The sequence below is a fragment of the Vigna unguiculata genome, chromosome 8 (genome assembly GCF_004118075.2).
Source record: "Vigna unguiculata cultivar IT97K-499-35 chromosome 8, ASM411807v1, whole genome shotgun sequence".
NCBI lineage: Eukaryota > Viridiplantae > Streptophyta > Magnoliopsida > Fabales > Fabaceae > Vigna > Vigna unguiculata.
The window spans coordinates 17,625,415-17,638,148 of NC_040286.1; the positions used below are offsets into that span (position 1 = coordinate 17,625,415).

The 12,734-nt window shown below is 32.7% G+C and overlaps 1 non-coding gene across 1 annotated transcript; it reads left to right on the forward strand.

The window, feature by feature from the left end:
• The first annotated feature begins 203 nt into the window (after positions 1–203).
• On the forward strand, positions 204–329 carry LOC114195745. The gene has a single exon (XR_003606576.1). It is a non-coding gene; the product is annotated as a small nucleolar RNA snoR77 (small nucleolar RNA).
• Positions 330–12,734: the final 12,405 nt, after the last annotated feature.

The window sequence follows — 12,734 nt, forward strand, 5'->3', positions numbered from 1 at the left end:
TCACTAATTTTCGCTACCATGTTTCTTTAATCAGTATGCGGATCTTTTCGCTAAGGTTGATACATTTTTGATTTTGTTTGTGATGATTTTTGATCAAGTATGGTTTTATATTTAGTTTGCGTAATCTTCCAAATTGTTTGTTTAGAGGGTTTGGAAATTGATGATTGTGGGGGATCTGAAATTTGGTTATTGAGTAGTAATTCAGGCAGCCTTCTTGCCACGATAATTAAATGGCATGAGAGGTGTTAAACTGCTCGTATATAAAATTCTTTTGCTCTTCAGACTTGCTGAAATTATTTTGAAGCTGGTCTAGTAAGCTCAAGTACATTTCAAGATTCTCCATTTTATTTTGGTGTGTTTAGTTATCTTTTGGGTTGCAGAGATTGATGTTAAATTGATGATTCTTAATTTTGTTTTGTGGATTTATCTTTTCTGTAGAAACTAACGTTTGTGCCATTTTTTAATGGTGAGAGTATCATATTCTTTATTGGATTTTGTTAGTTTTTTTTCTACATCAAAAGCAGAACTTGACTTTGCAAAATTAAAGGTGGATATTTAATTGATTTATAAAGTTAAAATATTAATTTCAATAACGAATTCATATTCTTGATAGGAAAAACAATTTAAAATTTTCATTAAAGTGAAAAAGTTTGAATATTTTGGGTGCTGCCTAAATATGTGGGAAAATGACAAGAGTTAGTTTTGAAAGCTGTCGGAGTTATAATAAATCTCTATTAATTATTTGGATAGCTTTTGTTTTTATCATTGGGATTTAAATTTTCATTTTTGGTATGAATTTAAATAATAAATCTCTATTCAAATTATTATTTTTTTGTCATTTCACATTCTATAAAACTTAAAAGAACGTTTTAATAGATTAAAAATAAATTTTAATCTATTAAAATAGAAATAAAGGTTTCAAACAAAGCTATTTTTTTTTTCAAATAAATTGTTTTCTTTACCTCTAATATATAAATTATATCCTTTATATACAAATATAATATCAGAAGTTATCATTAATCGTCAAAAATCTTTAAACTCTAAACTTCTTTCCAGTACCTTTAAGCAATAAAAATCATCCAACCTATTCAAAGAGATTTTAATGAATGTTTGGAGTATTATCGGTTAGACTTGAGTAAATAAATAATATTAGATAATTAAATTTAAATAAATTAGATAGAAATGGTTAAGTTCAAAGAGAGATTTACTATTTAATGGCAAAATTTCGCTTGAAAATAATGTTTTAATATTTATGAATTCGTAGATGTATTTTAAATTTTATTGTTAGTGTAATATTTTTTGATAAAATTTAGTAATAAATTATATAAAGTTCTAGCATATTATGAAAATAATTATTACAATGACACATGTGATTTTTTTAACTAAAGATTTGGTATATTTATATAATATTTAAAACTAAAATAAAAGTATTTCTTTTTAAAAAAATGGTTTACTCGGTATAAATGGAAACTATACTAGAAACTTGAAATTAATCCACAAGTCAAATAACTTATACCTAATTAATTTATTTGATATAAACTTTAGAATATTAAATTACTAAATTAATCATCTTGCCTGGAATCCAATACAATCCAACTAATACTAAAACTTAATTTCAAGATTATATCACAATAACACGTAATTATAAACAATCATATTGATGAAAACATGTTATATATAAATTATTGATATTTTAATAAATTATATAAGTAATGTGTTACTTTTATTTTCTTAAAATATAATCGTACCTCATATTTAACTTTTTATAGATTAAAAAGTAAAAAAAAATTCACAAAATCCTTTGGATTAAATAAAAAAAATATAAATAAATTAAATTATTAAAAGCTATCTACTATAATTATTGAATAATTATCTTAAAATATATAATTGGATTGAAAATACATTTCACATTAATTATGTTTACAAAATTTTATATTAATTTAAAATTATTTTATATTTATTTGTATGCATCAAAATTAATATTTCTGTAAAATACAAAAAACATGAATATATTTGTATTATTTTTATTGTATTTTATTCTTTTCAAGTTCAGCATTAGAAAGTACTAACTCTTTGGTAGGGTAAAGATTCGTTGCACTCTTAACTCTATTTGTACATACATTTCAAATATAATGACACTATGATATTTTATTTATTTCCAAATTTATGCTCCTTTTAAAAGATAATATATTTATCATGTATTTGGAAAATAGTTAAAATCAATACATTTGTGTTCAAATTTAATACCAATGTTTCTTCTTTTTTCAATATTAGCAAACAAAATCTAATACCCCATTTTTTCATCTAAGTGAATATTTCACTTTTCAAAAGATTATAATCAACACATGATACTATTGCATCTCTAATGTAATAGTTGAATTGAAATAGTGACATGGTTAGTTCCATGTGAAAAATTTTAAGTTTGTGTATATTTTAGTTTTATTTTTCTATATGAAAAATGCATGTTCTTATCTTTGTATGTATGAGAGGTTGCATGCTTGTTTTGTTGTGTGTGTGATGATTGTATGACCTGTTTGTTATACGAGTGTAGGTGATAATGCAGATGCTTCTAACGTGTAGTAGATTAATGAGAGAATGTGGTGAACTCCTGATTTTATTCTCTTTTATTAAGTTGTTTAAATTAAATATTAAAGACAATGTAATTTCTTTTATTAGTCGTTGTTATTTGAATTTTTTTAGATAATTGATGTTTTGAACTAAGAAATTTAAAAATTAAATTATAAGTTTGTGCTTAAATACATTTTTGAAAATAATCGTTTTACGCTAAATCATTCCCTTTACCATGCTACGGTTTGCAGATGATACTATAATTGTATGTAAAGCAAAAACCCAAAACATAGTGGTCATAAAGAGTATCTTTAGATGTTTTGAAATAGTGTATGACCTTAAGGTTAACTTTAACAAAAGTATACTAGGAGGCATGGGCCTTCATGATAACATGGTTCAAAGATTCTCAACCATTTTGAATTGTTGTGTTACAAATGTGCGTTTTAAATATTTAGGCATACTGGTGGGGGAAAATCATAGGAGGAAAGATTTTTGGCAAGATATGGTCATAAAAATAAGAAAATGACTAGCTTTATGGAAAGAAAGGTATATATCTTTTGTTGGTAGACTAACACTTGTTGATTTGGTATTATTTATTATCCCTTTATATTACTTATCATTGTTTAAAATGGCTATTAGTGTAGGGAAAACAATTAAGGAAATACAACGAGACTTTCTATGGGGGTGGGGTCAGGAAGGAAGGAAGATTGCATGGGTAAAGTGAGATTCCATTTGAAAATCTAAAGAAGATAGTGGTCTTGGAGTAAAGGATTTAAAAGGTTTTAATAAGACACTATGGGAAAATGGAAGGGGAGACTTGGAAAGGATCATATAGGGATATGGAAAGACATTTTAGAATCTAAGTATGGATCATGGAGAACCTTAGATGACGTTAAGGATTCAAATCACGAGTCTTGGTGGTGGAGGGATATTAAGAGAATAACTAGTGACAAACAAAGACATAATTGGTTCACCAAAAACATAAAATGGAACATAGGTGAATGTAATAAAATTTTAGGAGGAGTGGAGAGAAACCGCTAAAGGAAATGTATGTACAAATACAATCTTGAAGGAAGGCACTTTAGGGGATTTTGGTTTTTGGAATGAGGATCGGTGGATGCAATCTATACCTTGGAGAAGACGCTGGTTTGCGTGGGAGAAAGCTATGGTGTCTGACTTGGCCAAGGAAATAGAAGGGAAAAATCTATATAAAGTAAACGATGATGAGTGGTATTGGAGGAACAACGAAACACAAGAATACACAATCAAATCAGCTTATAGAAAGTTAATGTTCGAAAATAGTGCTCACGAAGGATTTATATATGACATATTATGGAAAACTAAAGGTGTATGATCAGCTCAATTTTTTGCATGGAGAGTGCTTATTAATAAAGTGTCGACACATGATAATCTAAACAATAGGGGAGTACGGTTGGGAAGCAATACATGTGCTTTATGTGATACCACCAATGAGATTGTGAGTCATTTGTTTTTTACTTGCAAGGTGGTAGCAAAAATATGGCAAACCTGTGATTCTTGGATAGGAAGATCCTCTATTTACCATAATAGTGCAGGAATACACTTTAGCCATTTTGAAATCATTGGACTTAGCGATAAACGTAATCTGGTGTGGTGATGCATATGGCTAGCTATTGTTGCATTTGGAATCATAGAAATAATGTTAATTTTAGAAATGCTAAAGGAGAGGATGAGGAAGTTTTTATGTTAGCACAAAATAGAGTTTGGGCATGGATCACAAATAATTATTCAACGACTCCTTTCTCTTATACTAACTGGTGTTTATGCCTAATTACATGTGATGAGTTCATATTTATGCCCTCCTAATGTTTAATTCTGGATTTTTAATTGAATTTTGTTCTTAAAAGATTGATTTAACTGAGATTTCTTATAACTGGGTTTATTGAGCATGAGATACAAAAAATGTTAAAATTAACTTTTTAGTTGGATAAATGTTTTTTGGATATTTTGAGGTGTGTTAGTGCAGCTGCAACTAAGTTGAACACTAAGTTAAACTCATGGAGGTGTGGAAATAAATTGACTAAAACTTCATAACACCTTAAAGATAAATCCACGAATAGAAATTATAAAAATCACAACAATTCCAAGCCAAGCGCTGCTTGAAGAAGGCAAGAAAAACTTGAAAAAGTGAAAAAGTTTGGCTAAGCCAAGAAGAGGGAACGAGCAACAAAAATTGAACCTTGCGATTTTCTCTATATTTTTCTAGAAAAAGGGCTTTGATAATTCATAAATATTTATGATAAAAAAATAATTGGGAAAATATATCTTTAGATATTTTTATTTGATATTTTTAAATAATTATATTATTTAATAATATCATAAAATATCAAAAGATAATAACTACAAAATATTTTTAAATATAACAAGATCTTCTTAAATCTTCACAACAAACAAATATATCTTGAAGACATTGAATTATTTAGAAGATAATTAGAAGAAATTGCAAAGGGCTAATTTGGAAAATTAATGCAAATATTAGTTGGTGATATAACATTCTAGCCGGATATTACTAATTTTAAATAAAATAAAATAATAATGGAATATAGTAACACATTTATTATAATCTCTTTCCCACAATGCAGGAAAATTCAAAACCTTTATTAACATGCCATATTCAAAATACATAAGTTTCAACACTATTACAAAGTTCATGGTCTAGTTAAAATAACTATTTACAAAAACATTAAAAATCCACAAAAGCTTCCCAAGGTAGTCTCTCTCCGGCTCTAAGTGTCACCAGCTCCACCTGAAACATCATCTGCTCCCGTGTAACGAATTACACGATCATCACCAACCACAAGCAGATAGAGTGAGCTAACAACATAAATATATACATAACCAAAATAAAGTGCACATACACACACACACACACACACACATACACACACTCGTCGGAGAACCTCTATCCTCCGATTCCAGAAAACATGACCACCACCATGTTCATCCACATTCTACATCCTTAAATGATGACCTTAAGATAATCTTTACTGCCACAAGCCATAACTCGTGGTTCCAACTCTACAAGCCATAACTCCTAAATACACTTGGAGACTATCCTATTATGAACCACTATCCGTAACGACAAGTGGAGTTTCCAATACGAACCACAATTCGTATTCTCAACACAATATTCACAACCTCACTGGCCACAACTCATTATTTGCCTAATCAAGTGGAGCCCATCCATACAAGTCACAACTTGCATACTCACGCTGCTTTTACAATATCACTAGGCCACAACTTGGGATCGCCATGTGTTTACCCTCCATTCTGAACCACAACTCAAGGAATGCATCCGCAAGCTCTATACTCAAGGTATCATCTCAAGTGATGTAGACCACACACAACTCCAAAGTGAATAGCCCTGTCCACTACGCTACCGCCTGTCGTTGCCTAAGCGCTGCTAGGCAAAATTTAGTTGCAAATCGCTTGGCGAAAGCCTCTCGTCGCCAGGCGCCAAACACCTAGAAGCCCCTGGTTCTGCAAGTATCGCCTGACGGGACCACCCTCACGGCCAAGTGCCACGTGTAACATAATTAGAATAAAATCAAAGAAATAATATTGAAACAAAATTCTGCCTTTATTATAAACTCTTTCCCAAAACGCGGGAAAGTTTAAACTTTATTAAATGCCTCGAAAGTCAAAACCATAAAAATTCGACTTAAAGTTTTACATAATTCCACTAATAATAAAACCCTATTTACAAAAGAGTAAACCAAAAAAATTCATAAAGAAGTTCCTTTGCTAACCCCTCTCCGGCTCTAAGCATTACCAGCTCCACTTGCAACATCATCTGCTCCCGTGTAACGAATTACATCCAACCGAAGCCTATAAGAGATTTTATGCTTCGGTTATCACTCAACCGAGGCCTATAACTCGTCAGTGTTCCCCAAAATTTCAAAATTGCTACTGACAACAGAGGCTTTGGCCTCGGGTGGAATAGGACCAAGGCCTATACGAATTTATGCCTCGGTCATTAATGGAACCGAGGCCATAGACCTTTTTAGGGTTCCAAATTCGCGAACCTTGCACCTGTTCATCTTCTTTACACCAACCTAAATTTTCTCCTCTCCGTGAGCGTGGTGCAGATCTATTTCGTTGCTGCAGATCTATTTCTGGCTCACGCGTGGAGGCTCGCGGTGAAGCTACAACAATGGTGGTTCGCTGCCTTTGTTCGCCAATGGAGGTGCTGCTGCCGTGAAGCAGCCGTGAAGCTGTCGCGTGAGATAAACTGGTGCAGATCTGCTACAAGCGCGGTGATGAATGGATCTGTTGTGGTGGTTGCGTCGTGGAGGCCTAGTGTGGTTGCTGCTGCGTGGTTTGTTTTGGTTGCAGATCTGGAGCTTTCACAGTGGCGGAGATGGTGGTGTCCGTAAGGTTGGATGCGCGAATGGTGGCTGGTGCATGAATCTGCCATGGTTGGATGCGTGAAGATGGCTTCGATTCTCATATACCCGAAACAAAAAAGTCTCTCTATGGCTCCGGTTCCTTTGCAACCGAGACCAAACTTTTAGTCTCGTCCCAATATGCCTTGGGTCTAAAACCGAGGCAGAATGACGAAAATAACTGGGGCCAAAAGCCCTTACTGCACTGGTGATAAGATAAACCTATTCATAGGGACTCCAACTCCAGCTACTAACAACACAAATCTCAATTACAATTCAAGTCCTAGTTAATTACTAACTAGAATCAATCCTTCCAACCAACTATCCTGCATTTCCAACGTCAAACACCAATACTTAGCAATATAATTTCCCCATACATTCACTTGGGCAGTTTACAATAGATCTCCAAATCCTAATTCTTACTCTACAACCTACACATGCCTAGTCTTGGTATACTAACCTGATGTACACTGTTTTTACTAGCACAATTCTTCCAAATCACAATTCAACCTATAAACTAATTCATACTAGTAGTTCATGCATTTATCACCACCCTAGCCCCCTGTCCAAATAGTCCCCACACCCACATTCATCATTAATCCGAGTCAATAGGATTCTAGATCCACAATTGCAGCTTATAACCACGCAAATGCAATTTTTCCTGCGCTGGCGCCTAGCGGCAAGTAATGTGCCGCCAAGCGGTGCATGCAATTCTGGGTAAACCCATAATTTCTCTGCACCTACGAAAGCCCTAAATTCGCAAACCTCATTCCCCATGATCATTTCCACAGTCCAACAGTCAATCATGCCTCCAACGACACACATAATCAATTCAACATGCAACAACCAACTCCTCAACACAATTCATACCTCAATTATTCCCTAAACTCAAAACCCCAATTATTCAAACCCTAATATGCATACATACACTTATTTGTCCAATTACCTTAAACAACGACTTATTTCAACAATTATAGGCATCCAATATTCAACCAATAGATAAAGCCACCTTTTCCACCAATCAGAATAACCAAGAACTAAAAAAACACCAAAAGCGAGCCAAATCTGCTCGTGTCGCCTGGTGGGTGTTCATCACCGCCATGTAGTTCATGCAAAAACCCAGAAATTGGGTTAGACAGATTGTGTCGCCTGACGACATTTAGAACAATAAAAAAAATTAAATTTACACACAAATGACATCCACATGAATCAAACCCAAGTCTTTTTATAATAGTCAAGTACTCTCAACCATTTGAGCTACTACTATTACTCGTCATGACTCCCCGCATTAAATTCCAAAAAGATTTCATTACCTACATTTATGTTAAATAATTATTTATTTAATTACTTAATTTTCTCGGGTCTTAAAGGTGACTATTTATTTGATATCTTTAAGTAATTAATTAATTTAATTATATTAGAAATTATCAACCAATTATATTTTTCAAATAGTTTATATTAATCCAATTTTTCTTAGATATTCATAACAATTATAAAGATAAATGATATTTGAGAGATTTTAAGAACAAAAAGCTCAGTTCAAGTCCTATATAAAGAGATCATGGAGAAGCAGAAACGACAAGTTCAGAACTTCAAAATTTAGGAACCCTTTAGGGGGACCTAATTTCATGTTCTCTCTCTCCACCCTCTCTTCTTCTATTTTTATGTTACTTTTGCATTCCATGGAGGGCTAAGCGTCAAATGTTAGTTCCAATGTAATTCCTTAATTGGATTTTGAGGTTAAATAAATACATTTGTTTGTTTTTTTGATTCTTGTTGTGATTTATTTTCATCTATGTCTTTTGGTTCTTAATCTATTAAAAGTAATGAATTTAACATTGTAGCAAGTTAGCATAGTGTTAACTAAATCTACATAACGTGATAATCATGAGTCCATGGGTTTCTAAATTTTAATTGAGAAGTTACTTTGATTAAATTTAGAAACTTTCATATGATTGAATGTGCTCTTGCTAATAGTTGAGAAATTACTTTGATTAAAGGTGAAAACTTTAATTAAAATTAACCAAGTAGTCACTTTGGTTAATTAGTTTTTTACTAAATACAAGAGGCAAAAGAATAGACATGATTAGACATAGTAATATTTAATTGAGAAGTTACTTTGGTTAAATTTACTATGATTAATCTATAAAGTTCTTGCTTTTGATTGAGAAGTTACTTTGGTTAAAAGTGAGGATGCCAACAAATTAATTGAGAAGATTAATTTGAAATCTTAGACAAGAAATCAATAATAATTATCTTTAGAAAACTAATGCAGAATCCTATTTTGAAAAAAACACTGCAACCAACCTATTTTCTTTCTCTTGTGTTTATATTATTTTATATTTTTTCAATTTTATTCCTTTCTTTCAATTATTATTTTATTTGACTAACCTCTTTTGTATAGTTTTTATAAGAACTAATTAGCTGAGAATCAATTCCGTGTTCGTTGGAAGACGATTTAGGGTTAACTTTACCCTTTCTATTTTCTTGACTACTATCTTAGCAATACTGAAATTGCTATAGTTTAGTACTATTAAGTTGGTAGCGTCTTGGCATTGTTGTCGGGGAACACAGTTAGAATTTTTATCATTTTAGTTCTTATTTTATTTTTTCTTATTTTTGGATTTTATTTTTGTTTATCATTAACATCTTTTTCTTTATTTTTCTAACATTTATTATATTTTCTTTAGTCATTTTCAATTTCTTAAAGCAAACTTTTTGTTTGAGAAATTTTGTTGGAAAATTTATGAAACTAGTAGGGGAACACTTTGGCTAAGGAAAGATAAGGTACTTAAGTTGTCCATTGAGACACACCTCTCTTTCTTGGAGGTCTACTCAACAAGCTTTCAACTTATTTCTTTTTAGAAAACCTCTTTCGAAAATGCAAAATAATTTTTCATATGAAAATAATCAACAGTGTGATTTTCAAATGAACTATGATTACTATCCACAGTAACCACATGATCCATATGGTTATCAACAACAAATTGTTACACCTACTTTTGCACCTTATATAAGTGGGTTAATTATATGTCAACTAAATGATCTGTATCCTAGATCATCTTTTTTTGATTATGAGAAACAACCATACCATGAGCAACAACCATATTCTAAGTATCCACTCCAAGCATCATATGTTCCATTGGGTTCTCAACAACAACAACATGCACTTCACAACAAGTTACAACAACCAATAGACCATCCCATAGGGAAGTTGTGTTATTAATGGATGGACTGAGAGAGAAATTAGAAACCATAGATGAAAGGTTACGAGCTGATCAACGATGGACAAATATTGAGCGAGAATGGTATGCAAATGATCAAGTATTACATAACATGATGGAGGATGCATGTAACAAAAGTTTTGTAGAATTACTTGTTACTGTTAATACCACCATCCAATGCCATCCAAGAGTTGCTGAAACCCCATAATTTAGAATACTTCGTCATGACATAGAAGATATGCTTCAAAATGTGTACTCCTCTTTTAAATAAGAAGAACGAGAACATGGTGAATGATGCTCTGTGTTTCGTGGTTTGGTTAACACATAAGGGCTGATACAAAACAAAACCTTTTTCCAATGGATTTGAGTTTTCTAATATAGGTTCGTCGGTGAAAGTGGAAGGAAGGATGTTATTGCCACCTATTGAAATAATATGCTTGAAACTAGGATGTATTACCAAGGTTTCACGCAGATGTCAAAAATCATGTTCTTATGGTTTAAACCTTGAAGGCCGATATAGTGAAAACTTTGATATAAAAGGTTCTTGTTATTCTGTTGGGATTTTCAGTTTGACTGCTTTCGTGGTCGTTAAAATTTATTTGGTGTGTGAGCCTTTATTTTTTCTGTGTTTTATTTTATGAGTAATTGTTGGATTTGATTTTGTAAATGGAGGTATAAGAATTGAGACAATCTTATTGTGTTTTTTTTATTGTTGATAAAAAACTAATATTACTATTATTTTTTAATTTAAAACATTCATATATATATATATATATATATATATATTTATTGTTGGGTATTGGGCTTAAACCTAGTGGAGAGGAGGCTATAAAATAAAGAGAGAGGCAGAACAATAGAGTCAGAACACACTGAAAGCCCTAACACATAGAGGGAGAGGTAGAGGGAAAATTCTGTTCACGTTTTTCATAGAGCTGTCGCAGTAAATTCGGCGCTGCGGATTCGTTCACCGTTGGATCGGGCTGAAATTTTTACAGCAGGTTCGGAACTCATTGCTCTTCATTCTGACTGGTCGGATCTTTGATACGAGGTCTGAGTTGGGAGATATTAATTTCGCACTGCATCAGTTATTTGTAGAGGTTTTCCTCTCTTGTTCTTCTCTATTTTGAAAGCTTTGTTGCTTTGTTATTTGGTTGAGTGTTGGCACTAATTTGTGCTATTGATTGAGACTCTTTTGTACTCTTGTTGATCATAGTGAAGCTATTTCTTTGGTCTGGACGACTCGTGATTTTTTACCCTTGATTTGAGGGGTTTTCCACGTTAAAAATCTTGGTGCCTTTATTTGTGCTTTTGGTGATTTATTATTGCTGCTCTTTGATTATTGCTCCTCATAGATTATTGCAAGTTAGGGGAAATTATATCCGCTGCATTCTCTGGTATATTGTTTGTTGTTGTTTTCCCCATCAGAGTGGTATCAGAGCTCTTGGTTGGGCTATATTTACTTGCTTGAATGATGGAGGCAAATGCAAAGATGGTTGCTTTGAATGGTACAAATTATCATTTGTGGAAGGGCAAGATGAAAGATTTATTATTTGTCAAGAAATTGCATCTTCCGGTCTTTACTACACAGAAGCCAGATTCTATGTCTGAAGAAGAATGGGACTTTGAGCACCAACATGTATGTGGTTTTATTCGGCAATATGTTGAAGATAATGTTTATAATCATATTGCTAATGAGACACATGCCATAGCTTTGTGGGAGAAGATTGAGTCTTTGTATGCTTCTAAGTCGGGCAATAATAAATTGTATTTGTTAAATTGCTTGATGAATTTGAGGTACAGGGAGAATTCTTCTATTTCTGATCACTTAAATGAGTTTCAAGGGCTCCTAGATCAATTGTCAGGAATGGGCATAAAGTTTGATGACGAAGTTATGGGATTATGGTTGCTTAATACTCTACCAGAGTCTTGGGAGGTATTTTGGGTTTCAATTACGAACTCTGCCTCGAATGGTGTTGTTTCTTTTCAGATGGCAAAAAGCGGTGCTCTTAATGAAGAGATGAGAAGGAAGGCACATGGTTCTTCATCTCAGTCTGAGATGCTTGTTACAAAAGCTAGGGGGAGAAGTCAAAAAAAGGAACATAAAGGTGGTAGAGAGAAGAGTAGGAGCAAGTCCAAGTCAAGATACAAGAATTTAGAGTGCCATTTTTGTCATAAAACTGGGCACATTCAGAAATACTGTTTTAAGTGGAAAAAGGAGAACAAAGACAAGTAGGGCAAACAGAGAGAGAATGATCATGATGATGATGATCATGTCACTACTGCTACAGATGGTGATCTTGTTCTTCTTCGTGACTTTGAGTCCGTTAATCTTGTATCTGATGAGAGCATGTGGATTATTGATAGTGGTGCTACACTGCATGTTACACCTAGGAAGGAGTTCTTCACATCTTACACTTCTGGTGATTTTGGAGTGTTGAAGATGGGTAATGATGGTGAGTCTAAAGTGATTGGTGTTGGTGATGTTTGCCTGCAAACCAACATGGGAGTGCAGTTGTTG